The 27,067-nt window shown below is 50.0% G+C and overlaps 22 non-coding genes and 19 pseudogenes across 22 annotated transcripts; all 41 read right to left on the reverse strand.

Annotated features, from left to right (window-relative positions):
* Positions 1–393: 393 nt before the first annotated feature.
* Positions 394–512, reverse strand: LOC142562170 (5S ribosomal RNA; annotated as a pseudogene).
* Positions 513–1,035: 523 nt separating this feature from the next.
* LOC142561224 (5S ribosomal RNA) lies at positions 1,036–1,154 on the reverse strand. The gene has a single exon (XR_012823748.1). It is a non-coding gene; the product is annotated as a 5S ribosomal RNA (ribosomal RNA).
* Positions 1,155–1,681: 527 nt separating this feature from the next.
* LOC142562652 (5S ribosomal RNA) lies at positions 1,682–1,800 on the reverse strand. The gene has a single exon (XR_012823971.1). It is a non-coding gene; the product is annotated as a 5S ribosomal RNA (ribosomal RNA).
* A 525-nt stretch (positions 1,801–2,325) lies between these two features.
* LOC142561225 (5S ribosomal RNA) lies at positions 2,326–2,444 on the reverse strand. The gene has a single exon (XR_012823749.1). It is a non-coding gene; the product is annotated as a 5S ribosomal RNA (ribosomal RNA).
* A 525-nt stretch (positions 2,445–2,969) lies between these two features.
* On the reverse strand, positions 2,970–3,088 carry LOC142561226 (5S ribosomal RNA). The gene has a single exon (XR_012823750.1). It is a non-coding gene; the product is annotated as a 5S ribosomal RNA (ribosomal RNA).
* A 526-nt stretch (positions 3,089–3,614) lies between these two features.
* Positions 3,615–3,733, reverse strand: LOC142561170 (5S ribosomal RNA). The gene has a single exon (XR_012823697.1). It is a non-coding gene; the product is annotated as a 5S ribosomal RNA (ribosomal RNA).
* Positions 3,734–4,254: 521 nt separating this feature from the next.
* On the reverse strand, positions 4,255–4,373 carry LOC142561972 (5S ribosomal RNA; annotated as a pseudogene).
* A 524-nt stretch (positions 4,374–4,897) lies between these two features.
* LOC142561500 (5S ribosomal RNA) lies at positions 4,898–5,016 on the reverse strand (annotated as a pseudogene).
* Positions 5,017–5,539: 523 nt separating this feature from the next.
* Positions 5,540–5,658, reverse strand: LOC142562653 (5S ribosomal RNA). Its single transcript, XR_012823972.1, has one exon. It is a non-coding gene; the product is annotated as a 5S ribosomal RNA (ribosomal RNA).
* A 525-nt stretch (positions 5,659–6,183) lies between these two features.
* LOC142562117 (5S ribosomal RNA) lies at positions 6,184–6,302 on the reverse strand (annotated as a pseudogene).
* Positions 6,303–6,824: 522 nt separating this feature from the next.
* On the reverse strand, positions 6,825–6,943 carry LOC142561227 (5S ribosomal RNA). The gene has a single exon (XR_012823751.1). It is a non-coding gene; the product is annotated as a 5S ribosomal RNA (ribosomal RNA).
* Positions 6,944–7,467: 524 nt separating this feature from the next.
* Positions 7,468–7,586, reverse strand: LOC142561501 (5S ribosomal RNA; annotated as a pseudogene).
* A 524-nt stretch (positions 7,587–8,110) lies between these two features.
* On the reverse strand, positions 8,111–8,229 carry LOC142562654 (5S ribosomal RNA). The gene has a single exon (XR_012823973.1). It is a non-coding gene; the product is annotated as a 5S ribosomal RNA (ribosomal RNA).
* Positions 8,230–8,754: 525 nt separating this feature from the next.
* Positions 8,755–8,873, reverse strand: LOC142562118 (5S ribosomal RNA; annotated as a pseudogene).
* A 522-nt stretch (positions 8,874–9,395) lies between these two features.
* Positions 9,396–9,514, reverse strand: LOC142561228 (5S ribosomal RNA). Its single transcript, XR_012823752.1, has one exon. It is a non-coding gene; the product is annotated as a 5S ribosomal RNA (ribosomal RNA).
* A 524-nt stretch (positions 9,515–10,038) lies between these two features.
* Positions 10,039–10,157, reverse strand: LOC142561502 (5S ribosomal RNA; annotated as a pseudogene).
* A 523-nt stretch (positions 10,158–10,680) lies between these two features.
* On the reverse strand, positions 10,681–10,799 carry LOC142562656 (5S ribosomal RNA). The gene has a single exon (XR_012823975.1). It is a non-coding gene; the product is annotated as a 5S ribosomal RNA (ribosomal RNA).
* Positions 10,800–11,324: 525 nt separating this feature from the next.
* Positions 11,325–11,443, reverse strand: LOC142562120 (5S ribosomal RNA; annotated as a pseudogene).
* A 521-nt stretch (positions 11,444–11,964) lies between these two features.
* Positions 11,965–12,083, reverse strand: LOC142561229 (5S ribosomal RNA). The gene has a single exon (XR_012823753.1). It is a non-coding gene; the product is annotated as a 5S ribosomal RNA (ribosomal RNA).
* A 527-nt stretch (positions 12,084–12,610) lies between these two features.
* On the reverse strand, positions 12,611–12,729 carry LOC142561498 (5S ribosomal RNA). The gene has a single exon (XR_012823803.1). It is a non-coding gene; the product is annotated as a 5S ribosomal RNA (ribosomal RNA).
* Positions 12,730–13,254: 525 nt separating this feature from the next.
* On the reverse strand, positions 13,255–13,373 carry LOC142561582 (5S ribosomal RNA; annotated as a pseudogene).
* Positions 13,374–13,899: 526 nt separating this feature from the next.
* LOC142561082 (5S ribosomal RNA) lies at positions 13,900–14,018 on the reverse strand. Its single transcript, XR_012823611.1, has one exon. It is a non-coding gene; the product is annotated as a 5S ribosomal RNA (ribosomal RNA).
* Positions 14,019–14,541: 523 nt separating this feature from the next.
* On the reverse strand, positions 14,542–14,660 carry LOC142562657 (5S ribosomal RNA). Its single transcript, XR_012823976.1, has one exon. It is a non-coding gene; the product is annotated as a 5S ribosomal RNA (ribosomal RNA).
* Positions 14,661–15,185: 525 nt separating this feature from the next.
* On the reverse strand, positions 15,186–15,304 carry LOC142561571 (5S ribosomal RNA; annotated as a pseudogene).
* Positions 15,305–15,829: 525 nt separating this feature from the next.
* LOC142562911 (5S ribosomal RNA) lies at positions 15,830–15,948 on the reverse strand. The gene has a single exon (XR_012824222.1). It is a non-coding gene; the product is annotated as a 5S ribosomal RNA (ribosomal RNA).
* Positions 15,949–16,473: 525 nt separating this feature from the next.
* LOC142562302 (5S ribosomal RNA) lies at positions 16,474–16,592 on the reverse strand (annotated as a pseudogene).
* Positions 16,593–17,117: 525 nt separating this feature from the next.
* On the reverse strand, positions 17,118–17,236 carry LOC142561962 (5S ribosomal RNA; annotated as a pseudogene).
* A 522-nt stretch (positions 17,237–17,758) lies between these two features.
* On the reverse strand, positions 17,759–17,877 carry LOC142561252 (5S ribosomal RNA). The gene has a single exon (XR_012823775.1). It is a non-coding gene; the product is annotated as a 5S ribosomal RNA (ribosomal RNA).
* Positions 17,878–18,401: 524 nt separating this feature from the next.
* LOC142561749 (5S ribosomal RNA) lies at positions 18,402–18,520 on the reverse strand (annotated as a pseudogene).
* Positions 18,521–19,043: 523 nt separating this feature from the next.
* On the reverse strand, positions 19,044–19,162 carry LOC142561253 (5S ribosomal RNA). Its single transcript, XR_012823776.1, has one exon. It is a non-coding gene; the product is annotated as a 5S ribosomal RNA (ribosomal RNA).
* Positions 19,163–19,689: 527 nt separating this feature from the next.
* LOC142562658 (5S ribosomal RNA) lies at positions 19,690–19,808 on the reverse strand. The gene has a single exon (XR_012823977.1). It is a non-coding gene; the product is annotated as a 5S ribosomal RNA (ribosomal RNA).
* Positions 19,809–20,332: 524 nt separating this feature from the next.
* LOC142562154 (5S ribosomal RNA) lies at positions 20,333–20,451 on the reverse strand (annotated as a pseudogene).
* A 526-nt stretch (positions 20,452–20,977) lies between these two features.
* On the reverse strand, positions 20,978–21,096 carry LOC142562659 (5S ribosomal RNA). Its single transcript, XR_012823978.1, has one exon. It is a non-coding gene; the product is annotated as a 5S ribosomal RNA (ribosomal RNA).
* A 524-nt stretch (positions 21,097–21,620) lies between these two features.
* LOC142561750 (5S ribosomal RNA) lies at positions 21,621–21,739 on the reverse strand (annotated as a pseudogene).
* Positions 21,740–23,012: 1,273 nt separating this feature from the next.
* Positions 23,013–23,131, reverse strand: LOC142562146 (5S ribosomal RNA; annotated as a pseudogene).
* A 524-nt stretch (positions 23,132–23,655) lies between these two features.
* LOC142562660 (5S ribosomal RNA) lies at positions 23,656–23,774 on the reverse strand. The gene has a single exon (XR_012823979.1). It is a non-coding gene; the product is annotated as a 5S ribosomal RNA (ribosomal RNA).
* Positions 23,775–24,299: 525 nt separating this feature from the next.
* LOC142561073 (5S ribosomal RNA) lies at positions 24,300–24,418 on the reverse strand. Its single transcript, XR_012823603.1, has one exon. It is a non-coding gene; the product is annotated as a 5S ribosomal RNA (ribosomal RNA).
* A 519-nt stretch (positions 24,419–24,937) lies between these two features.
* On the reverse strand, positions 24,938–25,056 carry LOC142561575 (5S ribosomal RNA; annotated as a pseudogene).
* Positions 25,057–25,581: 525 nt separating this feature from the next.
* LOC142561316 (5S ribosomal RNA) lies at positions 25,582–25,700 on the reverse strand (annotated as a pseudogene).
* A 525-nt stretch (positions 25,701–26,225) lies between these two features.
* On the reverse strand, positions 26,226–26,344 carry LOC142561074 (5S ribosomal RNA). The gene has a single exon (XR_012823604.1). It is a non-coding gene; the product is annotated as a 5S ribosomal RNA (ribosomal RNA).
* Positions 26,345–26,863: 519 nt separating this feature from the next.
* Positions 26,864–26,982, reverse strand: LOC142561576 (5S ribosomal RNA; annotated as a pseudogene).
* Positions 26,983–27,067: the final 85 nt, after the last annotated feature.

Consider the following 27,067-nt stretch of genomic DNA (forward strand, 5'->3'; position numbering starts at 1 on the left):
AGGTACTTCATGGAGAAATAAGTTATATACATACATATATACGTTTTGCTGTATAAGAGTGATCATAAAGTGTTTTTATTTTTTTTCATTACCCTGAATTTGGCCAGGGGGCGCAGCAACTACGAAAGGTTCGCTCCGCTACGCTAAACGTGTAACTAAAACGTGAAAATCGCCTGCCGCTCCGCTGTGGCTTAGCGGGGCAGCTCGGAGCGGAGCGTACCGTAAAGACGCTCAACTAAAACACTCTATTGTTGGTGTTACACTTCGGCGTTGGCTCTACCAGCAGGCTCCAGTTGAACGTAAGTTACAGTAAATGCAACCACCCACACGTTGTGCAAATGAAAAAAAAACAAGACGTCACAGAAGCACGCAATAAAAAAGCAAAAAGAACGGTGCCATCAGCACTCGGTGTTCCCACGTGGTCTCCCTCCCAAGTACTGACCGAGCCCAATGCTGCTTAGCATCGGGGAGCGGACGAGAACCGGCATATTCAGCATGGTATGGCCGATGGCGAGAATGTGCTGCTTACGACTGCACCTGTATCGTGCTGCTATGTTGTGCAGTCGCCGAATGTATTGCTACAGCATACAGCACGTACGCGGCAGTCTTTCCGTGAACAATACACGCACGCGTCGTGTACGTTGATCACTCCGTTTGTGGTTGTTCGCTGTATGCGTGCGTGCTAGTGCTACAAAAGAAGAGGGCGAGCGCCACATTTTGCGCGCGTTGCAGCCCACAAGGTGCCACTTTATTGATGCGTTGCCATTGAGCTGTATGCGGGTGTGATAAGTAAGCGGTTAGAAGCTTGTGCGACTAAATTTTGCATCATTACGTATACCGCTTACCAGCGTCATCATTTCGCGTACAATATCGTGTAGTGGCCTGAATATTGTTGGTGTTACACTTCGGCGTTGGCTCTACCAGCAGGCTCCAGTTGAACGTAAGTTACAGTAAATGCAACCACCCACACGTTGTGCAAATGAAAAAAAAAACAAGACGTCACAGAAGCACGTAATAAAAAAGCAAAAAGAACGGTGCCATCAGCACTCGGTGTTCCCAGGTGGTCTCCCTCCCAAGTACTGACCGAGCCCAATGCTGCTTAGCTTCGAGGATCGGACGAGAACCGGCGTATTCAGCATGGTATGGCCGATGGCGAGAATGTGCTGTTTACGACTGCACCTGTATCGTGCTGCTATGTTGTGCAGTCGCCGAATGTATTGCTACAGCATACAGCACGTACGCGGTAGTCTTTCCGTGAACAATACACGCACGCGTCGTGTACGTTGATCACTCCGTTTGTGGTTGTTCGCTGCATGCGTGCGTGCTAGTGCTCACAAAAACAAGAGGGCGAGCGCCACATTTTGCGCGCGTTGCAGCCCACAAGGTGCCACTTTATTGATGCGTTGTCATTGAGCTGTATGCGGGTGTGATAAGTAAGCGGTTAGAAGCTTGTGCGACTAAATTTTGCATCATTACGTATACCGCTTACCACCGTCATCATTCCGCGTACAATATCGTGTAGTGGCCTGAATATTGTTGGTGTTACACTTCGGCGTTGGCTCTACCAGCAGGCTCCAGTTGAACGTAAGTTACAGTAAATGCAACCACCCACACGTTGTGCAAATGAAAAAAAAAAAACAAGCCGTCACAGAAGCACGCAATAAAAAAGCAAAAAGAACGGTGCCATCAGCACTCGGTGTTCCCAGGTGGTCTCCCTCCCAAGTACTGACCGAGCCCAATGCTGCTTAGCTTCGGGGATCGGACGAGAACCGGCGTATTCAGCATGGTATGGCCGATGGCGAGAATGTGCTGTTTACGACTGCACCTGTATCGTGCTGCTATGTTGTGCAGTCGCCGAATATATTGCTACAGCATACAGCACGTACGCGGCAGTCTTTCCGTGAACAATACACGCACGCGCCGTGTACGTTGATCACTCCGTTTGTGGTTATTCGCTGCATGCCTGCGTGCTAGTGCTCACAAAAACAAGAGGGCGAGCGCCACATTTTGCGCGCGTTGCAGCCCACAAGGTGCCACTTTATTGATGCGTTGTCATTGAGCTGTATGCTGGTGTGATAAGTAAGCGGTTAGAAGCTTGTGCGACTAAATTTTCCATCATTACGTATACCGCTTACTACCGTCATCATTCCGCGTATAATATCGTGTAGTGGCCTGAATATTGTTGGTGTTACACTTCGGCGTTGGCTCTACCAGCAAGCTCCAGTTGAACGTAAGTTACAGTAAATGCAACCACCCACACGTTGTGCAAATGAAAAAAAAAACAAGACGTCACAGAAGCACGCAATAAAAAAGTAAAAAGAACGGTGCCATCAGCACTCGGTGTTCCCAGGTGGTCTCCCTCCCAAGTACTGACCGAGCCCAATGCTGCTTAGCTTCGAGGATCGGACGAGAACCGGCGTATTCAGCATGGTATGGCCGATGGCGAGAATGTGCTGTTTACGACTGCACCTGTATCGTGCTGCTATGTTGTGCAGTCGCCGAATGTATTGCTACAGCATACAGCACGTACGCGGCAGTCTTTCCGTGAACAATACACGCACGCGTCGTGTACGTTGATCACTCCGTTTGTGGTTGTTCGCTGCATGCGTGCGTGCTAGTGCTCACAAAAACAAGAGGGCGAGCGCCACATTTTGCGCGCGTTGCAGCCCACAAGGTGCCACTTTATTGATGCGTTGCCATTGAGCTGTATGCGGGTGTGATAAGTAAGCGGTTAGAAGCTTGTGCGACTAAATTTTGCATCATTACGTATACCGCTTACCAGCGTCATCATTTCGCGTACAATATCGTGTAGTGGCCTGAATATTGTTGGTGTTACACTTCGGCGTTGGCTCTACCAGCAGGCTCCAGTTGAACGTAAGTTACAGTAAATGCAACCACCCACACGTTGTGCAAATGAAAAAAAAAACAAGACGTCACAGAAGCACGTAATAAAAAAGCAAAAAGAACGGTGCCATCAGCACTCGGTGTTCCCAGGTGGTCTCCCTCCCAAGTACTGACCGAGCCCAATGCTGCTTAGCTTCGAGGATCGGACGAGAACCGGCGTATTCAGCATGGTATGGCCGATGGCGAGAATGTGCTGTTTACGACTGCACCTGTATCGTGCTGCTATGTTGTGCAGTCGCCGAATGTATTGCTACAGCATACAGCACGTACGCGGCAGTCTTTCCGTGAACAATACACGCACGCGTCGTGTACGTTGATCACTCCGTTTGTGGTTGTTCGCTGCATGCGTGCGTGCTAGTGATCACAAAAACAAGAAGGCGAGCGCCACATTTTGCGCGTGTTGCAGCCCACAAGGTGCCACTTTATTGATGCGTTGTCATTGAGCTGTATGCGGGTGTGATAAGTAAGCGGTTAGAAGCTTGTGCGACTAAATTTTGCATCATTACGTATACCGCTTACCACCGTCATCATTCCGCGTACAATATCGTGTAGTGGCCTGAATATTGTTGGTGTTACACTTCGGCGTTGGCTCTACCAGCAGGCTCCAGTTGAACGTAAGTTACAGTAAATGCAACCACCAACACGTTGTGCAAATGAAAAAAAAAAACAAGCCGTCACAGAAGCACGCAATAAAAAAGCAAAAAGAACGGTGCCATCAGCACTCGGCGTTCCCAGGTGGTCTCCCTCCCAAGTACTGACCGAGCCCAATGCTGCTTAACTTCGGGGATCGGACGAGAACCGGCGTATTCAGCATGGTATGGCCGATGGTGAGAATGTGCTGTTTACGACTGCACCTGTATCGTGCTGCTATGTTGTGCAGTCGCCGAATGTATTGCTACAGCATACCGCACGTACGCGGCAGTCTTTCTGTGAACAATACACGCACGCGTCGTGTACGTTGATCACTCCGTTTGTGGTTGTTCGCTGCATGCGTGCTTGTGCTCACAAAAACAAGAGGGCGAGCGCCACATTTTGCGCGCGTTGCAGCCTACAAGGTGCCACTTTATTGATGCGTTGTCATTGAGCTCTATGCGGGTGTGATAAGTAAGCGGTTAGAAGCTTGTGCGACTAAATTTTGCATCATTACGTATACCGCTTGCCACCGTCATCATTCCGCGTACAATATCGTGTAGTGGCCTGAATATTGTTGGTGTTGCACTTCGGCGTTGGCTCTACCAGCAGGCTCCAGTTGAACGTAAGTTACAGTAAATGCAACCACTCACACGTTGTGCAAATGAAAAAAAAAACAAGACGTCACAGAAGCACGCAATAAAAAAGCAAAAAGAACGGTGCCATCAGCACTCAGTGTTCCCAGGTGGTCTCCCTCCCAAGTACTGACCGAGCCCAATGCTGCTTAGCTTCGGGGATCTGACGAGAACCGGCGCATTCAGCATGGTATGGCCTATGGCGAGAATGTGCTGTTTACGACTGCACCTGTATCGTGCTGCTATGTTGTGCAGTCGCCGAATGTATTGCTACAGCATACAGCACGTACGCGGCAGTCTTTCCGAGAACAATACACGCACGCGTCGTGTACGTTGATCACTCCGTTTGTGGTTGTTCGCTGCATGCGTGCGTGCTAGTGCTCACAAAAACAAGAGGGCGAGCGCCACATTTTGCGCGCGTTGCTGCCCACAAGGTGCCACTTTATTGATGCGTTGTCATTGAGCTGTATGCGGGTGTGATACGTAAGCGGTTAGAAGCTTGTGCGACTAAATTTTGCATAATTACGTTACCGCTTACCACCGTCATCATTCCGCGTACAATATCGTGTAGTGGCCTGAATACTGTTGGTGTTACATTTCGGCGTTGGCTCTACCAGCAGGCTCCAGCTGAACGTAAGTTACAGTAAATGCAACCACCCACACGTTGTGCAAATGAAAAAAAAAACAAGACGTCACAGAAGCACGCAATAAAAAAGCAAAAAGAACGGTGCCATCACCACTCGGTGTTCCCAGGTGGTCTCCCTCCCAAGTACTGACCGAGCCCAATGCTGCTTAGCTTCGGGGATCGGACGAGAACCGGCGTATTCAGCATGGTATGGCCGATGGCGAGAATGTGCTGTTTACGACTGCACCTGTATCGTGCTGCTATGTTGTGCAGTCGCCGAATGTATTGCTACAGCATACAGCACGTACGCGGCAGTCTTTCCGTGAACAATACACGCACGCGTCGTGTACCTTGATCACTCCGTTTGTGGTTGTTCGCTGCATGCGTGCGTGCTAGTGCTCACAAGAACAAGAGGGCGAACGCCACTTTTTGCGCGCGTTGCAGCGCACAAGGTGCCACTTTATTGATGCGTTGTCATTGTGCTGTATGCGGGTGTGATTATTAAGCGGTTAGAAGCTTGTGCGACTAAATTTTGCATCATTACGTATACCGCTTACCACCGTCATCATTCCGCGTACAATATCGTGTAGTGGCCTGAATATTGTTGGTGTTACACTTCGGCGTTGGCTCTACCAGAACGCTCCAGTTGAACGTAAGTTACTGTAAATGCAACCACCCACACGTTGTGCAAATGAAAAAAAAACAAGACGTCACAGAAGCACGCAATAAAATGCAAAAAGAACGGTGCCATCAGCACTCGGTGTTCCCAGGTGGTCTCCCTCCCAAGTACTGACCGAGCCCAATGCTGCTTAGCTTCGGGGATCGGACGAGAACCGGCGTATTCAGCATGGTATGGCCGATGGCGAGAATGTGCTGTTTACGACTGCACCTGTATCGTGCTGCTATGTTGTGCAGTCGCCGAATATATTGCTACAGCATACAGCACGTACGCGGCAGTCTTTCCGTGAACAATACACGCACGCGCCGTGTACGTTGATCACTCCGTTTGTGGTTGTTCGCTGCATGCGTGCGTGCTAGTGCTCACAAAAACAAGAGGGCGAGCGCCACATTATGCGCGCGTTGCAGCCCACAAGGTGCCACTTTATTGATGCGTTGTCATTGAGCTGTATGCGGGTGTGATAAGTAAGCGGTTAGAAGCTTGTGCGACTAAATTTTGCATCATTACGTATACCGCTTACCACCGTCATCATTCCGCGTACAATATCGTGTAGTGGCCTGAATATTGTTGGTGTTACACGTCGGCGTTGGCTCTACCAGCAGGCTCCAGTTGAACGCAAGTTACAGTAAATGCAACCACCCACACGTTGTGCAAATGAAAAAAAAAACAAGACGTCACAGAAGCACGCAATAAAAAAGCAAAAAGAACGGTGCCATCAGCACTCGGTGTTCCCAGGTGGTCTCCCTCCCAAGTACTGACCGAGCCCAATGCTGCTTAGCATCGGGGAGCGGACGAGAACCGGCATATTCAGCATGGTATGGCCGATGGCGAGAATGTGCTGCTTACGACTGCACCTGTATCGTGCTTCTATGTTGTGCAGTCGCCGAATGTATTGCTACAGCATACAGCACGTACGCGGCAGTCTTTCCGTGAACAATACACGCACGCGTCGTGTACGTTGATCACTCCGTTTGTGGTTGTTCGCTGCATGCGTGCGTGCTAGTGCTCACAAAAACAAGAGGGCGAGCGCCACATTTTGCGCGCGTTGCAGCCCACAAGGTGCCACTTTATTGATGCGTTGCCATTGAGCTGTATGCGGGTGTGATAAGTAAGCGGTTAGAAGCTTGTGCGACTAAATTTTGCATCATTACGTATTCCGCTTACCAGCGTCATCATTTCGCGTACAATATCGTGTAGTGGCCTGAATATTGTTGGTGTTACACTTCGGCGTTGGCTCTACCAGCAGGCTCCAGTTGAACGTAAGTTACAGTAAATGCAACCACCCACACGTTGTGCAAATGAAAAAAAAAAGACGTCACAGAAGCACGTAATAAAAAAGCAAAAAGAACGGTGCCATCAGCACTCGGTGTTCCCAGGTGGTCTCCCTCCCAAGTACTGACCGAGCCCAATGCTGCTTAGCTTCGAGGATCGGACGAGAACCGGCGTATTCAGCATGGTATGGCCGATGGCGAGAATGTGCTGTTTACGACTGCACCTGTATCGTGCTGCTATGTTGTGCAGTCGCCGAATGTATTGCTACAGCATACAGCACGTACGCGGCAGTCTTTCCGTGAACAATACACGCACGCGTCGTGTACGTTGATCACTCCGTTTGTGGTTGTTCGCTGCATGCGTGCGTGCTAGTGCTCACAAAAACAAGAGGGCGAGCGCCACATTTTGCGCGCGTTGCAGCCCACAAGGTGCCACTTTATTGATGCGTTGTCATTGAGCTGTATGCGGGTGTGATACGTAAGCGGTTAGAAGCTTGTGCGACTAAATTTTGCATAATTACGTTACCGCTTACCACCGTCATCATTCCGCGTACAATATCGTGTAGTGGCCTGAATACTGTTGGTGTTACATTTCGGCGTTGGCTCTACCAGCAGGCTCCAGCTGAACGTAAGTTACAGTAAATGCAACCACCCACACGTTGTGCAAATGAAAAAAAAAACAAGACGTCACAGAAGCACGCAATAAAAAAGCAAAAAGAACGGTGCCATCACCACTCGGTGTTCCCAGGTGGTCTCCCTCCCAAGTACTGACCGAGCCCAATGCTGCTTAGCTTCGGGGATCGGACGAGAACCGGCGTATTCAGCATGGTATGGCCGATGGCGAGAATGTGCTGTTTACGACTGCACCTGTATCGTGCTGCTATGTTGTGCAGTCGCCGAATGTATTGCTACAGCATACAGCACGTACGCGGCAGTCTTTCCGTGAACAATACACGCACGCGTCGTGTACCTTGATCACTCCGTTTGTGGTTGTTCGCTGCATGCGTGCGTGCTAGTGCTCACAAAAACAAGAGGGCGAACGCCACTTTTTGCGCGCGTTGCAGCGCACAAGGTGCCACTTTATTGATGCGTTGTCATTGTGCTGTATGCGGGTGTGATTATTAAGCGGTTAGAAGCTTGTGCGACTAAATTTTGCATCATTACGTATACCGCTTACCACCGTCATCATTCCGCGTACAATATCGTGTAGTGGCCTGAATATTGTTGGTGTTACACTTCGGCGTTGGCTCTACCAGAACGCTCCAGTTGAACGTAAGTTACAGTAAATGCAACCACCCACACGTTGTGCAAATGAAAAAAAAAACAAGACGTCACAGAAGCACGCAATAAAATGCAAAAAGAACGGTGCCATCAGCACTCGGTGTTCCCAGGTGGTCTCCCTCCCAAGTACTGACCGAGCCCAATGCTGCTTAGCTTCGGGGATCGGACGAGAACCGGCGTATTCAGCATGGTATGGCCGATGGCGAGAATGTGCTGTTTACGACTGCACCTGTATCGTGCTGCTATGTTGTGCAGTCGCCGAATATATTGCTACAGCATACAGCACGTACGCGGCAGTCTTTCCGTGAACAATACACGCACGCGCCGTGTACGTTGATCACTCCGTTTGTGGTTGTTCGCTGCATGCGTGCGTGCTAGTGCTCACAAAAACAAGAGGGCGAGCGCCACATTATGCGCGCGTTGCAGCCCACAAGGTGCCACTTTATTGATGCGTTGTCATTGAGCTGTATGCGGGTGTGATAAGTAAGCGGTTAGAAGCTTGTGCGACTAAATTTTGCATCATTACGTATACCGCTTACCACCGTCATCATTCCGCGTACAATATCGTGTAGTGGCCTGAATATTGTTGGTGTTACACGTCGGCGTTGGCTCTACCAGCAGGCTCCAGTTGAACGCAAGTTACAGTAAATGCAACCACCCACACGTTGTGCAAATGAAAAAAAAAACAAGACGTCACAGAAGCACGCAATAAAAAAGCAAAAAGAACGGTGCCATCAGCACTCGGTGTTCCCAGGTGGTCTCCCTCCCAAGTACTGACCGAGCCCAATGCTGCTTAGCATCGGGGAGCGGACGAGAACCGGCATATTCAGCATGGTATGGCCGATGGCGAGAATGTGCTGCTTACGACTGCACCTGTATCGTGCTTCTATGTTGTGCAGTCGCCGAATGTATTGCTACAGCATACAGCACGTACGCGGCAGTCTTTCCGTGAACAATACACGCACGCGTCGTGTACGTTGATCACTCCGTTTGTGGTTGTTCGCTGCATGCGTGCGTGCTAGTGCTCACAAAAACAAGAGGGCGAGCGCCACATTTTGCGCGCGTTGCAGCCCACAAGGTGCCACTTTATTGATGCGTTGCCATTGAGCTGTATGCGGGTGTGATAAGTAAGCGGTTAGAAGCTTGTGCGACTAAATTTTGCATCATTACGTATTCCGCTTACCAGCGTCATCATTTCGCGTACAATATCGTGTAGTGGCCTGAATATTGTTGGTGTTACACTTCGGCGTTGGCTCTACCAGCAGGCTCCAGTTGAACGTAAGTTACAGTAAATGCAACCACCCACACGTTGTGCAAATGAAAAAAAAAAGACGTCACAGAAGCACGTAATAAAAAAGCAAAAAGAACGGTGCCATCAGCACTCGGTGTTCCCAGGTGGTCTCCCTCCCAAGTACTGACCGAGCCCAATGCTGCTTAGCTTCGAGGATCGGACGAGAACCGGCGTATTCAGCATGGTATGGCCGATGGCGAGAATGTGCTGTTTACGACTGCACCTGTATCGTGCTGCTATGTTGTGCAGTCGCCGAATGTATTGCTACAGCATACAGCACGTACGCGGCAGTCTTTCCGTGAACAATACACGCACGCGTCGTGTACGTTGATCACTCCGTTTGTGGTTGTTCGCTGCATGCGTGCGTGCTAGTGCTCACAAAAACAAGAGGGCGAGCGCCACATTTTGCGCGCGTTGCAGCCCACAAGGTGCCACTTTATTGATGCGTTGTCATTGAGCTGTATGCGGGTGTGATACGTAAGCGGTTAGAAGCTTGTGCGACTAAATTTTGCATAATTACGTTACCGCTTACCACCGTCATCATTCCGCGTACAATATCGTGTAGTGGCCTGAATACTGTTGGTGTTACATTTCGGCGTTGGCTCTACCAGCAGGCTCCAGCTGAACGTAAGTTACAGTAAATGCAACCACCCACACGTTGTGCAAATGAAAAAAAAAACAAGACGTCACAGAAGCACGCAATAAAAAAGCAAAAAGAACGGTGCCATCACCACTCGGTGTTCCCAGGTGGTCTCCCTCCCAAGTACTGACCGAGCCCAATGCTGCTTAGCTTCGGGGATCGGACGAGAACCGGCGTATTCAGCATGGTATGGCCGATGGCGAGAATGTGCTGTTTACGACTGCACCTGTATCGTGCTGCTATGTTGTGCAGTCGCCGAATGTATTGCTACAGCATACAGCACGTACGCGGCAGTCTTTCCGTGAACAATACACGCACGCGTCGTGTACCTTGATCACTCCGTTTGTGGTTGTTCGCTGCATGCGTGCGTGCTAGTGCTCACAAAAACAAGAGGGCGAACGCCACTTTTTGCGCGCGTTGCAGCGCACAAGGTGCCACTTTATTGATGCGTTGTCATTGTGCTGTATGCGGGTGTGATTATTAAGCGGTTAGAAGCTTGTGCGACTAAATTTTGCATCATTACGTATACCGCTTACCACCGTCATCATTCCGCGTACAATATCGTGTAGTGGCCTGAATATTGTTGGTGTTACACTTCGGCGTTGGCTCTACCAGAACGCTCCAGTTGAACGTAAGTTACAGTAAATGCAACCACCCACACGTTGTGCAAATGAAAAAAAAACAAGACGTCACAGAAGCACGCAATAAAATGCAAAAAGAACGGTGCCATCAGCACTCGGTGTTCCCAGGTGGTCTCCCTCCCAAGTACTGACCGAGCCCAATGCTGCTTAGCTTCGGGGATCGGACGAGAACCGGCGTATTCAGCATGGTATGGCCGATGGCGAGAATGTGCTGTTTACGACTGCACCTGTATCGTGCTGCTATGTTGTGCAGTCGCCGAATATATTGCTACAGCATACAGCACGTACGCGGCAGTCTTTCCGTGAACAATACACGCACGCGCCGTGTACGTTGATCACTCCGTTTGTGGTTGTTCGCTGCATGCGTGCGTGCTAGTGCTCACAAAAACAAGAGGGCGAGCGCCACATTATGCGCGCGTTGCAGCCCACAAGGTGCCACTTTATTGATGCGTTGTCATTGAGCTGTATGCGGGTGTGATAAGTAAGCGGTTAGAAGCTTGTGCGACTAAATTTTGCATCATTACGTATACCGCTTACCACCGTCATCATTCCGCGTACAATATCGTGTAGTGGCCTGAATATTGTTGGTGTTACACGTCGGCGTTGGCTCTACCAGCAGGCTCCAGTTGAACGCAAGTTACAGTAAATGCAACCACCCACACGTTGTGCAAATGAAAAAAAAAACAAGACGTCACAGAAGCACGCAATAAAAAAGCAAAAAGAACGGTGCCATCAGCACTCGGTGTTCCCAGGTGGTCTCCCTCCCAAGTACTGACCGAGCCCAATGCTGCTTAGCATCGGGGAGCGGACGAGAACCGGCATATTCAGCATGGTATGGCCGATGGCGAGAATGTGCTGCTTACGACTGCACCTGTATCGTGCTTCTATGTTGTGCAGTCGCCGAATGTATTGCTACAGCATACAGCACGTACGCGGCAGTCTTTCCGTGAACAATACACGCACGCGTCGTGTACGTTGATCACTCCGTTTGTGGTTGTTCGCTGCATGCGTGCGTGCTAGTGCTCACAAAAACAAGAGGGCGAGCGCCACATTTTGCGCGCGTTGCAGCCCACAAGGTGCCACTTTATTGATGCGTTGCCATTGAGCTGTATGCGGGTGTGATAAGTAAGCGGTTAGAAGCTTGTGCGACTAAATTTTGCATCATTACGTATTCCGCTTACCAGCGTCATCATTTCGCGTACAATATCGTGTAGTGGCCTGAATATTGTTGGTGTTACACTTCGGCGTTGGCTCTACCAGCAGGCTCCAGTTGAACGTAAGTTACAGTAAATGCAACCACCCACACGTTGTGCAAATGAAAAAAAAAGACGTCACAGAAGCACGTAATAAAAAAGCAAAAAGAACGGTGCCATCAGCACTCGGTGTTCCCAGGTGGTCTCCCTCCCAAGTACTGACCGAGCCCAATGCTGCTTAGCTTCGAGGATCGGACGAGAACCGGCGTATTCAGCATGGTATGGCCGATGGCGAGAATGTGCTGTTTACGACTGCACCTGTATCGTGCTGCTATGTTGTGCAGTCGCCGAATGTATTGCTACAGCATACAGCACGTACGCGGCAGTCTTTCCGTGAACAATACACGCACGCGTCGTGTACGTTGATCACTCCGTTTGTGGTTGTTCGCTGCATGCGTGCGTGCTAGTGCTCACAAAAACAAGAGGGCGAGCGCCACATTTTGCGCGCGTTGCAGCCCACAAGGTGCCACTTTATTGATGCGTTGTCATTGAGCTGTATGCGGGTGTGATAAGTAAGCGGTTAGAAGCTTGTGCGACTAAATTTTGCATCATTACGTATACCGCTTACCACCGTCATCATTCCGCGTACAATATCGTGTAGTGGCCTGAATATTGTTGGTGTTACACTTCGGCGTTGGCTCTACCAGCAGGCTCCAGTTGAACGTAAGTTACAGTAAATGCAACCACCCACACGTTGTGCAAATGAAAAAAAAAAAACAAGCCGTCACAGAAGCACGCAATAAAAAAGCAAAAAGAAGGGTGCCATCAGCACTCGGTGTTCCCAGGTGGTCTCCCTCCCAAGTACTGACCGAGCCCAATGCTGCTTAACTTCGGGGATCGGACGAGAACCGGCGTATTCAGCATGGTATGGCCGATGGCGAGAATGTGCTGTTTACGACTGCACCTGTATCGTGCTGCTATGTTGTGCAGTCGCCGAATGTATTGCTACAGCATACCGCACGTACGCGGCAGTCTTTCCGTGAACAATACACGCACGCGTCGTGTACGTTGATCACTCCGTTTGTGGTTGTTCGCTGCATGCGTGCGTGCTAGTGCTCACAAAAACAAGAGGGCGAGCGCCACATTTTGCGCGCGTTGCAGCCTACAAGGTGCCACTTTATTGATGCGTTGTCATTGAGCTCTATGCGGGTGTGATAAGTAAGCGGTTAGAAGTTTGTGCGACTAAATTTTGCATCATTACGTATACCGCTTACCACCGTCATCATTCCGCGTACAATATCGTGTAGTGGCCTGAATATTGTTGGTTTTGCACTTCGGCGTTGGCTCTACCAGCAGGCTCCAGTTGAACGTAAGTTACAGTAAATGCAACCACTCACACGTTGTGCAAATGAAAAAAAAAACAAGACGTCACAGAAGCACGCAATAAAAAAGCAAAAAGAACGGTGCCATCAGCACTCGGAGTTCCCAGGTGGTCTCCCTCCCAAGTACTGACCGAGCCCAATGCTGCTTAGCTTCGGGGATCTGACGAGAACCGGCGCATTCAGCATGGTATGGCCTATGGCGAGAATGTGCTGTTTACGACTGCACCTGTATCGTGCTGCTATGTTGTGCAGTCGCCGAATGTATTGCTACAGCATACAGCACGTACGCGGCAGTCTTTCCGAGAACAATACACGCACGCGTCGTGTACGTTGATCACTCCGTTTGTGGTTGTTCGCTGCATGTGTGCGTGCTAGTGCTCACAAAAACAAGAGGGCGAGCGCCACATTTTGCGCGCGTTGCTGCCCACAAGGTGCCACTTTATTGATGCGTTGTCATTGAGCTGTATGCGGGTGTGATACGTAAGCGGTTAGAAGCTTGTGCGACTAAATTTTGCATCATTACGTATACCGCTTACCACCGTCATCATTCCGCGTACAATATCGTGTAGTGGCCTGAATATTGTTGGTGTTACATTTCGGCGTTGGCTCTACCAGCAGGCTCCAGCTGAACGTAAGTTACAGTAAATGCAACCACCCACACGTTGTGCAAATGAAAAAAAAAAACAAGACGTCACAGAAGCACGCAATAAAAAAGCAAAAAGAACGGTGCCATCAGCACTCGTTGTTCCCAGGTGGTCTCCCTCCCAAGTACTGACCGAGCCCAATGCTGCTTAGCTTCGGGGATCGGACGAGAACCGGCGTATTCAGCATGGTATGGCCGATGGCGAGAATGTGCTGTTTACGACTGCACCTGTATCGTGCTGCTATGTTGTGCAGTGGCCGAATGTATTGCTACAGCATACAGCACGTACGCGGCAGTCTTTCCGTGAACAATACACGCACGCGTCGTGTACCTTGATCACTCCGTTTGTGGTTGTTCGCTGCATGCGTGCGTGCTAGTGCTCACAAAAACAAGAGGGCGAACGCCACATTTTGCGCGCGTTGCAGCGCACAAGGTGCCACTTTATTGATGCGTTGTCATTGAGCTGTATGCGGGTGTGATTATTAAGCGGTTAGAAGCTTGTGCGACTAAATTTTGCATCATTACGTATACCGCTTACCACCGTCATCATTCCGCGTACAATATCGTGTAGTGGCCTGAATATTGTTGGTGTTACACTTCGGCGTTGGCTCTACCAGAACGTTCCAGTTGAACCTAAGTTACAGTAAATGCAACCACCCACACGTTGTGCAAATGAAAAAAAAACAAGACGTCACAGAAGCACGCAATAAAATGCAAAAAGAACGGTGCCATCAGCACTCGGTGTTCCCAGGTGGTCTCCCTCCCAAGTACTGACCGAGCCCAATGCTGCTTAGCTTCGGGGATCGGACGAGAACCGGCGTATTCAGCATGGTATGGCCGATGGCGAGAATGTGCTGTTTACGACTGCACCTGTATCGTGCTGCTATGTTGTGCAGTGGCCGAATGTATTGCTACAGCATACAGCACGTACGCGGCAGTCTTTCCGTGAACAATACACGCACGCGTCGTGTACCTTGATCACTCCGTTTGTGGTTGTTCGCTGCATGCGTGCGTGCTAGTGCTCACAAAAACAAGAGGGCGAACGCCACATTTTGCGCGCGTTGCAGCGCACAAGGTGCCACTTTATTGATGCGTTGTCATTGAGCTGTATGCGGGTGTGATTATTAAGCGGTTAGAAGCTTGTGCGACTAAATTTTGCATCATTACGTATACCGCTTACCACCGTCATCATTCCGCGTACAATATCGTGTAGTGGCCTGAATATTGTTGGTGTTACACTTCGGCGTTGGCTCTACCAGAACGTTCCAGTTGAACCTAAGTTACAGTAAATGCAAGCACCCACACGTTGTGCAAATGAAAAAAAAAAACAAGACGTCACAGAAGCACGCAATAAAATGCAAAAAGAACGGTGCCATCAGCACTCGGTGTTCCCAGGTGGTCTCCCTCCCAAGTACTGACCGAGCCCAATGCTGCTTAGCTTCGGGGATCGGACGAGAACCGGCGTATTCAGCATGGTATGGCCTATGGCGAGAATGTGCTGTTTACGACTGCACCTGTATCGTGCTGCTATGTTGTGCAGTCGCCGAATGTATTGCTACAGCATACAGCACATACGCCGCAGTCTTTCCGTGAACAATACACGCACGCGTCGTGTACGTTGATCACTCCGTTTGTGGTTGTTCGCTGCATGCGTGCGTGCTAGTGCACACAAAAACAAGAGGGCGAGCGCCACATTTTGCGCGCGCTGCAGCCCACAAGGTGCCACTTTATTGATGCGTTGTCAATGAGCTGTATGCGGGTGTGATAAGTAAGCGGTTAGAAGCTTGTGCGACTAAATTTTGCATCATTACGTATACCGCTTACCACCGTCATCATTCCGCGTACAATATCGTGTAGTGGTCTGAATATTGTTGGTGTTACACTTCGGCGTTGGCTCTACCAGCAGGCGCCAGTTGAACGTAAGTTACAGTAAATGCAACCACCCAAACGTTGTGCAAATGAAAAAAAAAACAAGCCGTCACAGAAGCACGCAATAAAAAAGCAAAAAGAACGGTGCCATCAGCACTCGGTGTTCCCAGGTGGTCTCCCTCCCAAGTACTGACCGAGCCCAATGCTGCTTAGCTTCGGGGATCGGAAGAGAACCGGCGTATTCAGCATGGTATGGCCGATGGCGAGAATGTGCTGTTTACGACTGCCCCTGTATTGTGCTGCTATGTTGTGCAGTCGCCGAATGTATTGCTACAGCATACAGCACGTACGCCGCAGTCTTTCCGTGAACAATACACGCACGCGTCGTGTACGTTGATCACTCCGTTTGTGGTTGTTCGCTGCATGCGTGCGTGCTAGTGCTCACAAAAACAAGAGGGCGAGCGCCACATTTTGCGCGCGCTGCAGCCCACAAGGTGCCACTTTATTGATGCGTTGTCAATGAGCTGTATGCGGGTGTGATAAGTAAGCGGTTAGAAGCTTGTGCGACTAAATTTTGCATCATTACGTATACCGCTTACCACCGTCATCATTCCGCGTACAATATCGTGTAGTGGTCTGAATATTGTTGGTGTTACACTTCGGCGTTGGCTCTACCAGCAGGCGCCAGTTGAACGTAAGTTACAGTAAATGCAACCACCCACACGTTGTGCAAATGAAAAAAAAAACAAGACGTCACAGAAGCACGCAATAAAAAAGCAAAAAGAACGGTGCCATCAGCACTCGGTGTTCCCAGGTGGTCTCCCTCCCAAGTACTGACGGAGCTCAATGCTGCTTAGCTTCGGGGATCGGACGAGAACCGGCGTATTCAGCATGGTATGGCCGATGGCGAGAATGTGCTGTTTACGACTGCACCTGTATCGTGCTGCTATGTTGTGCAGTCCCCGAATGTATTGCTACAGCATACAGCACGTACGCGGTAGTCTTTCCGTGAACAATACACGCACCCGTCGTGTACGTTGATCACTCCGTTTGTGGTTGTTCGCTGCATGCGTGCGGGCTAGTGCTCACAAAAACAAGAGAGCGAGCGCCAAATTTTGCGCGCGTTGCAGCCCACAAGGTGCCACTTTATTGATGCGTTGTCATTGAGCTGTATGCGGGTGTGATAAGTAAGCGGTTAGAAGCTTGTGCGACTAAATTTTGCATCATTACGTATACCGCTTACCACCGTCATCATTCCGCGTACAATATCGTGTAGTGGCCTGAATATTGTTGGTGTTACACTTCGGCGTTGGCTCTACCAGCAGGCTCCAGTTGAACGTAAGTTACAGTAAATGCAACCACCCACACGTTGTGCAAATGAAAAAAAAAACAAGACGTCACAGAAGCACGCAATAAAAAAGCAAAAAGAACGGTGCCATCAGCACTCGGTGTTCCCAGGTGGTCTCCCTCCCAAGTACTGACCGAGCCCAATGCTGCTTAGCTCCGGGGAACGGACGAGAACCGGCGTATTCAGCATGGTATGGCCAATGGCGAGAATGTGCTGTTAACGACTGCACCTGTATCGTGCTGCTATGTTGTGCAGTCGCTGAATGTATTGCTACAGCATACAGCACGTACGCGGCAGTCTTTCCGTGAACAATACACGCACGCGCCGTGTACGTTGATCACTCCGTTTGTGGTTGTTCGCTGCATGCGTGCGTGCTAGTGCTCACAAAAACAAGAGGGCGAGCGCCACATCTTGCGCGCGTTGCAGCCCACAAGGTGCCACTTTATTGATGCGTTGTCATTGAGCTGTATGCTGGTGTGATAAGTAAGCGGTTAGAAGCTTGTGCGACTAAATTTTGCATCATTACGTATACCGCTTACCACCGTCATCATTCCGCGTACAATATCGTGTAGTGGCCTGAATATTGTTGGTGTTACACTTCGGCGTTGGCTCTACCAGCAGGCTCCAGTTGAACGTAAGTTACAGTAAAAGCAACCACCCACACGTTGTGCAAATGAAAAAAAAAAGACGTCACAGAAGCACGCAATAAAAAAGCAAAAAGAACGGTGCCATCAGCACTCGGTGTTCCCAGGTGGTCTCCCTCCCAAGTACTGACCGAGCCCGATGCTGCTTAGCTTCGGGGATCGGACGAGAACCGGCGCATTCGGCATGGTATGGCCGATGGCGAGAATGTGCTGTTTACGACTGCACCTGTATCGTGCTGCTATGTTGTGCAGTCGCCGAATGTATTGCTACAGCATACAGCATGTACGCGGCAGTCTTTCCGTGAACAATACACGCACGCGTCGTGTACGTTGATCACTCCGTTTGTGGTTGTTCGCTGCATGCGTGCGTGCTAGTGCTCACAAAAACAAGAGGGCGAGCGCCACATTTTGCGCGCGTTGCAGCCCACAAGGTGCCACATTATTGATGCGTTGTCATTGAGCTGTATGCGGGTGTGATAAGTAAGCGGTTAGAAGCTTGTGCGACTAAATTTTGCATCATTACGTATACCGCTTACCACCGTCATCGTTCCGCGTACAATATCGTGTAGTGGCCTGAATATTGTTGGTGTTACACTTCGGCGTTGGCTCTACCAGCAGGCTCTAGTTGAACGTAAGTTACAGTAAATGCAACCACCCACACGTTGTGCAAATGAAAAAAAAACAAGACGTCACAGAAGCACGCAATAAAAAAGCAAAAAGAACGGTGCCATCAGCCCTCGGTGTTCCCAGGTGGTCTCCCTCCCAAGTACTGACCGAGCCCAATGCTGCTTAGCTTCGAGGATCGGACGAGAACCGGCGTATTCAGCATGGTATGGCCGATGGCGAGAATGTGCTGTTTACGACTGCACCTGTATCGTGCTGCTATGTTGTGCAGTCGCCGAATGTATTGCTACAGCATACAGCACGTACGCGGCAGTCTTTCCGTGAACAATACACGCACACGTCGTGTACGTTGATCACTCCGTTTGTGGTTGTTCGCTGCATGCGTGCGTGCTAGTGCTCACAAAAACAAGAGGGCGAGCGCCACATTTTGCGCGCGTTACATCCCACAAGGTGCCACTTTATTGATGCGTTGTCATTGAGCTGTATGCGGGTGTGATAAGTAAGCGGTTAGAAGCTTGTGCGACTAAATTTTGCATCATTACGTATACCGCTTACCACCGTCATCATTGCGCGTACAATATCGTGTAGTGGCCTGAATATTGTTGGTGTTACACTTCGGCGTTGGCTCTACCAGCAGGCTCCAGTTGAACGTAAGTTACAGTAAAAGCAACCACCCACACGTTGTGCAAATGAAAAAAAAAAAGACGTCACAGAAGCACGCAATAAAAAAGCAAAAAGAACGGTGCCATCAGCACTCGGTGTTCCCAGGTGGTCTCCCTCCCAAGTACTGACCGAGCCCGATGCTGCTTAGCTTCGGGGATCGGACGAGAACCGGCGCATTCGGCATGGTATGGCCGATGGCGAGAATGTGCTGTTTACGACTGCACCTGTATCGTGCTGCTATGTTGTGCAGTCGCCGAATGTATTGCTACAGCATACAGCACGTACGCGGCAGTCTTTCCGTGAACAATACACGCACGCGTCGTGTACGTTGATCACTCCGTTTGTGGTTGTTCGCTGCATGCGTGCGTGCTAGTGCTCACAAAAACAAGAGGGCGAGCGCCACATTTTGCGCGCGTTGCAGCCCACAAGGTGCCACTTTATTGATGCGTTGTCATTGAGCTGTATGCGGGTGTGATAAGTAAGCGGTTAGAAGCTTGTGCGACTAAATTTTGCATCATTACGTATACCGCTTACCACCGTCATCATTCCGCGTACAATATCGTGTAGTGGCCTGAATATTGTTGGTGTTACACTTCGGCGTTGGCTCTACCAGCAGGCTCCACTTGAACGTAAGTTACAGCAAATGCAACCACCCACACGTTGTGCAAATGAAAAAAAAAAAACAAGACGTCACAGAAGCACGCAATAAAAAAGCAAAAAGAACGGTGCCATCAGCACTCGGTGTTCCCAGGTGGTCTCCCTCCCAAGTACTGACCGAGCCCAATGCTGCTTAGCTTCGGGGATCGGACGAGAACCGGCGTATTCAGCATGGTATGGCCGATGGCGAGAATGTGCTGCTTACGACTGCACCTGTATCGTGCTGCTATGTTGTGCAGTCGCCGAATGTATTGCTACAGCATACAGCACGTACGCGGCAGTCTTTGCGTGAACAATACACGCACGCGTCGTGTACGTTGATCACTCCGTTTGTGGTTGTTCGCTGCATGCGTGCGTGCTAGTGCTCACAAAAACAAGAGGGCGAGCGCCACATTTTGCGCGCGTTGCAGCCCACAAGGTGCCACATTATTGATGCGTTGTCATTGAGCTGTATGCGGGTGTGATAAGTAAGCGGTTAGAAGCTTGTGCGACTAAATTTTGCATCATTACGTATACCGCTTACCACCGTCATCGTTCCGCGTACAATATCGTGTAGTGGCCTGAATATTGTTGGTGTTACACTTCGGCGTTGGCTCTACCAGCAGGCTCCAGTTGAACGTAAGTTACAGTAAATGCAACCACCCACACGTTGTGCAAATGAAAAAAAAACAAGAGGTCACAGAAGCACGCAATAAAAAAGCAAAAAGAACGGTGCCATCAGCCCTCGGTGTTCCCAGGTGGTCTCCCTCCCAAGTACTGACCGAGCCCAATGCTGCTTAGCTTCGAGGATCGGACGAGAACCGGCGTATTCGGCATGGTATGGCCGATGGCGAGAATGTGCTGTTTACGACTGCACCTGTATCGTGCTGCTATGTTGTGCAGTCGCCGAATGTATTGCTACAGCATACAGCACGTACGCGGCAGTCTTTCCGTGAACAATACACGCACGCGTCGTGTACGTTGATCACTCCGTTTGTGGTTGTTCGCTGCATGCGTGCGTGCTAGTGCTCACAAAAACAAGAGGGCGAGCGCCACATTTTGCGCGCGTTACATCCCACAAGGTGCCACTTTATTGATGCGTTGTCATTGAGCTGTATGCGGGTGTGATAAGTAAGCGGTTAGAAGCTTGTGCGACTAAATATTGCATCATTACGTATACCGTTTACTACCGTCATCATTCCGCGTACAATATCGTGTAGTGGCCTGAATATTGTTGGTGTTACACTTCGGCGTTGGCTCTACCAGCAGGCTCCAGTTGAACGTAAGTTACAGCAAATGCAACCACCCACACGTTGTGCAAATGAAAAAAAAAAACAAGACGTCACAGAAGCACGCAATAAAAAAGCAAAAAGAACGGTGCCATCAGCACTCGGTGTTCCCAGGTGGTCTCCCTCCCAAGTACTGACCGAGCCCAATGCTGCTTAGCTTCGGGGATCGGACGAGAACCGGCGTATTCAGCATGGTATGGCCGATGGCGAGAATGTGCTGCTTACGACTGCACCTGTATCGTGCTGCTATGTTGTGCAGTCGCCGAATGTATTGCTACAGCATACAGCACGTACGCCGCAGTCTTTGCGTGAACAATACACGCACGCGTCGTGTACGTTGATCACTCCGTTTGTGGTTGTTCGCTGCATGCGCGCGTGCTAGTGCTCACAAAAACAAGAGGGCGAGCGCCACATTTTGCGCGCGTTGCAGCCCACAAGGTGCCACATTATTGATGCGTTGTCATTGAGCTGTATGCGGGTGTGATAAGTAAGCGGTTAGAAGCTTGTGCGACTAAATTTTGCATCATTACGTATACCGCTTACCACCGTCATCGTTCCGCGTACAATATCGTGTAGTGGCCTGAATATTGTTGGTGTTACACTTCGGCGTTGGCTCTACCAGCAGGCTCCAGTTGAACGTAAGTTACAGTAAATGCAACCACCCACACGTTGTGCAAATGAAAAAAAAACAAGACGTCACAGAAGCACGCTATAAAAAAGCAAAAAGAACGGTGCCATCAGCCCTCGGTGTTCCCAGGTGGTCTCCCTCCCAAGTACTGACCGAGCCCAATGCTGCTTAGCTTCGAGGATCGGACGAGAACCGGCGTATTCAGCATGGTATGGCCGATGGCGAGAATGTGCTGTTTACGACTGCACCTGTATCGTGCTGCTACGTTGTGCAGTCGCCGAATGTATTGCTACAGCATACAGCACGTACGCGGCAGTCTTTCCGTGAACAATACACGCACGCGTCGTGTACGTTGATCACTCCGTTTGTGGTTGTTCGCTGCATGCGTGCGTGCTAGTGCTCACAAAAACAAGAGGGCGAGCGCCACATTTTGCGCGCGTTACATCCCACAAGGTGCCACTTTATTGATGCGTTGTCATTGAGCTGTATGCGGGTGTGATAGGTGGTGGTGGTAACAACTTTATTGAGATTCTGCTCAGTTATCTGGCAGGCCCGAGTCCTAGGATGGCCCCTCACGAGGAGCGACCCTTTCGGCCCAGGCAACGAGGGCTTTTTGTCGTTTTTCATCCGGCGTTCTGAGCAGCTCCTCCCACGTCTGTTGTGAGGGAGCTGGCAGGAGCGACCTGGGAGGGGGTAAGCCCTCGCACCCCCAAAGAATGTGATTTTGGGTAGCCAATGTTTGATTTGTGCAATTTTGACATATTGGGTTCCATTGCCCGTTGGTAATTATGGATAGCCAATGTGGGTTGGGGAACGATTTAGTTTGGATTCGACGCAGGATCGAGGCTTGCGCTCGCGTGAGGCTTGCGTTTGGAGGCGGGTAAATTCGCCTTTTTTGCTTGTAATAGTTTGTTATTTCCTGGTATGTCGTCGGTGCCTCATCCATGGGATCCGAGTCTGAGGGGCACATCTCCCGGTTGATTAGACCTCGGGCTACCCAGTGCGCCTCCTCATTCCCTTGATTCCCCGAATGGGCAGGGACCCATACGAGTTCAACAGTGTTGTCATTATTAAAGTCCCGTAGGACTCGCGCTGCACATACGCCTATGCTGCCTCTCGAAAAGTTGACTATTGCCCTTTTGGAGTCGCTTATGATTGTTTGCACGGAGGGATTCATGATGGCCAAAGCAATGGCAGTCTCTTCCGCCTCCACGGTGGACGCTGTTTTTATGGTCGCGGCGTTGAGGATAGTAAGCGGTTAGAAGAAGGTGCGACTAAATTTTGCATCATTACGTATACCGTTTACTACCGTCATCATTCCGCGTACAATATCGTGTAGTGGCCTGAATATTGTTGGTTTTACACTTCGGCGTTGGCTCTACCAGCAGGCTCCAGTTGAACGTAAGTTACAGTAAATGCAACCACCCACACGTTGTGCAAATGAAAAAAAAAACAAGACGTCACAGAAGCAGACACTAAAAAAGCAAAAAGAACGGTGCCATCGGCACTCGGTGTTCCCAGGTTGTCTCCCTCCTAAGTACTGACCGAGCCCAATGCTGCTTAGCTTCGGGGATCGGACGAGAACCGGCGTATTCAGCATGGTGTGGCCGATGGCGAGAATGTGCTGTTTACGACTGCACCTGTATCGTGCTGCTATGTTGTGCAGTCGCTGAATGAATTGCTACAGCTTACAGCACGTACGCGGCAGTCTTTCCGTGAACAATACACGCACGCATCGTGTACGTTGATCACTCCGTTTGTGGTTGTTCGCTGCATGCGTGCGTGCTAGTGCTCACAAAAACAAGAGGGCGAGCGCCACATTTTGCGCGCGTTGCAGCCCACAAGGTGCCACTTTATTGATGCGTTGTCATTGAGCTGTATGCGGGTGTGATAAGTAAGCGGTTAGAAGCTTGTGCGACTAAATTTTGCATCATTACGTATACCGCTTACCACCGTCATCATTCCGCGTACAATATCGTGTAGTGGTCTGAATATTGTTGGTGTTACACTTCGGCGTTGGCTCTACCAGCAGGCTCCAGTTGAACGTAAGTTACAGTAAATGCAACCACCCACACGTTGTGCTAATGAAAAAAAAACAAGACGTCACAGAAGCACGCAATAAAAAAGCAAAAAGAACGGTGCCATCAGCACTCGGTGTTCCCAGGTGGTCTCCCTCCCAAGTACTGACCGAGCCCAATGCTGCTTAGCTTCGGGGATCGGACGAGAACCGGCGTATTCAGCATGGTATGGCCGATGGCGAGAATGTGCTGTTTACGACTGCACCTGTATCGTGCTGCTATGTTGTGCAGTCGCCGAATGTATTGCTACAGCATACAGCACGTACGCGGCAGTCTTTCCGTGAACAATGCACGCACCCGTCGTGTACGATGATCACTCCGTTTGTGGTTGCTCGCTGCATGCGTGCGTGCTAGTGCTCACAAAAACAAGAGGGCGAGCGCCACAATTTGCGCGCGTTGCAGCCCACAAGGTGCCACTTTATTGATGCGTTGTCATTGAGCTGTATGCGGGTGTGATAAGTAAGCGGTTAGAAGCTTGTGCGACTAAATTTTGCATCATTACGTATACCGCTTACCACCGTCATCATTCCGCGTACAATATCATGTAGTGGTCTGAATATTGTTGGTGTTACACTTCGGCGTTGGCTCTACCAGCAGGCTCCAGTTGAACGTAAGTTACAGTAAATGCAACCACCCACACGTTGTGCAAATGAAAAAAAAAACAAGACGTCACAGAAGCACGCAATAAAAAAGCAAAAAGAACGGTGCCATCAGCACTCGGTGTTCCCAGGTGGCCTCCCTCCCAAGTACTGACCGAGCCCAATGCTGCTTAGCTTCGGGGATCGGACGAGAACCGGCGTATTCAGCATGGTATGGCCGATGGCGAGAATGTGCTGTTAACGACTGCACCTGTATCGTGCTGCTATGTTGTGCATCGCCAAATGTATTGCTACAGCATACAGCACGTACGCGGCAGTCTTTCCGTGAACAATACACGCACGTGTCGTGTACGTTGATCACTCCGTTTGTGGTTGTTCGCTGCATGCGTGCGTGCTAGTGCTCACAAAAACAAGAGGGCGAGCGCCACAATTTGCGCGCGTTGCAGCCCACAAGGTGCCACTTTATTGATGCGTTGTCATTGAGCTGTATGCGGGTGTGATAAGTAAGCGGTTAGAAGCTTGTGCGACTAAATTTTGCATCATTACGTATACCGCTTACCACCGTCATCATTCCGCGTACAATATCGTGTAGTGGCCTGAATATTGTTGGTGTTACACTTCGGCGTTGGCTCGACCAGCAGGCTCCAGTTGAACGTAAGTTACAGTAAAAGCAACCACCCACACGATGTGCAAATGAAAAAAAAGACGTCACAGAAGCACGCAATAAAAAAGCAAAAAGAACGGTGTCATCAGCACTCGGTGTTCCCAGGTGGTCTCCCTCCCAAGTACTGACCGAGCCCAATGCTGCTTAGCTTCGGGGATCCGACGAGAACCGGCGTATTCAGCATGGTATGGCCGATGGCGAGAATGTGCTGTTTACGACTGCACCTGTATCGTGCTGCTATGTTGTGCAGTCGCCGAATGTATTGCTACAGCATACAGCACGTACGCGGCAGTCTTTCCGTGAACAATACACGCACCCGTCGTGTACGTTGATCACTCCGTTTGTCGTTGTTCGCTGCATGCGTGCGTGCTAGTGCTCACAAAAACAAGAGGGCGAGCGCCACATTTTGCGCGCGTTGCAGCCCACAAGGTGCCACTTTATTGATGCGTTGTCATTGAGCTGTATGCGGGTATGATAAGTAAGCGGTTAGAAGCTTGTGCGACTAAATTTTGCATCATTACGTATACCGTTTACCACTGTCATCATTCCGCGTACAATATCGTGTAGTGGCCTGAATATTGTTGGTGTTACACTTCGGCGTTGGCTCTACCAGCAGGCTCCAGTTGAACGTAAGTTACAGTAAATGCAACCACCCACACGTTGTGCAAATGAAAAAAAAAACAAGACGTCACAGAAGCACGCAATAAAAAAGAAAAAAGAACGGTGCCATCAGCACTCGGTGTTCCCAGGTGGTCTCCCTCCCAAGTACTGACCGAGCCCAATGCTGCTTAGCTTCGGGGATCGGACGAGAACCGGCGTATTCCGCATGGTATGGCCGATGGCGAGAATGTGCCGTTTACGACTGCACCTGTATCGTGCTGCTATGTTGTGCAGTCGCCGAATGTATTGCTACAGCATACAGCACGTACGCGGCAGTCTTTCCGTGAACAATACACGCACCCGTCGTGTACGTTGATCACTCCGTTTGTGGTTGCTCGCTGCATGCGTGCGTGCTAGTGCTCACAAAAACAAGAGGGCGAGCGCCACAATTTGTGCGCGTTGCAGCCCACAAGGTGCCACTTTATTGATGCGTTGTCATTGAGCTGTATGCGGGTGTGATAAGTAAGCGGTTAGAAGCTTGTGCGACTAAATTTTGCATCATTACGTATACCGCTTACCACCGTCATCATTCCGCGTACAATATCATGTAGTGGTCTGAATATTGTTGGTGTTACACTTCGGCGTTGGCTCTACCAGCAGGCTCCAGTTGAACGTAAGTTACAGTAAATGCAACCACCCACACGTTGTGCAAATGAAAAAAAAAACAAGACGTCACAGAAGCACGCAATAAAAAAGCAAAAAGAACGGTGCCATCAGCACTCGGTGTTCCCAGGTGGCCTCCCTCCCAAGTACTGACCGAGCCCAATGCTGCTTAGCTTCGGGGATCGGACGAGAACCGGCGTATTCAGCATGGTATGGCCGATGGCGAGAATGTGCTGTTAACGACTGCACCTGTATCGTGCTGCTATGTTGTGCATCGCCAAATGTATTGCTACAGCATACAGCAAGTACGCGGCAGTCTTTCCGTGAACAATACACGCACGTGTCGTGTACGTTGATCACTCCGTTTGTGGTTGTTCGCTGCATGCGTGCGTGCTAGTGCTCACAAAAACAAGAGGGCGAGCGCCACAATTTGCGCGCGTTGCAGCCCACAAGGTGCCACTTTATTGATGCGTTGTCATTGAGCTGTATGCGGGTGTGATAAGTAAGCGGTTAGAAGCTTGTGCGACTAAATTTTGCATCATTACGTATACCGCTTACCACCGTCATCATTCCGCGTACAATATCGTGTAGTGGCCTGAATATTGTTGGTGTTACACTTCGGCGTTGGCTCGACCAGCAGGCTCCAGTTGAACGTAAGTTACAGTAAAAGCAACCACCCACACGATGTGCAAATGAAAAAAAAGACGTCACAGAAGCACGCAATAAAAAAGCAAAAAGAACGGTGTCATCAGCACTCGGTGTTCCCAGGTGGTCTCCCTCCCAAGTACTGACCGAGCCCAATGCTGCTTAGCTTCGGGGATCCGACGAGAACCGGCGTATTCAGCATGGTATGGCCGATGGCGAGAATGTGCTGTTTACGACTGCACCTGTATCGTGCTGCTATGTTGTGCAGTCGCCGAATGTATTGCTACAGCATACAGCACGTA

The sequence above is a fragment of the Dermacentor variabilis genome, chromosome 10 (genome assembly GCF_050947875.1).
Source record: "Dermacentor variabilis isolate Ectoservices chromosome 10, ASM5094787v1, whole genome shotgun sequence".
NCBI lineage: Eukaryota > Metazoa > Arthropoda > Arachnida > Ixodida > Ixodidae > Dermacentor > Dermacentor variabilis.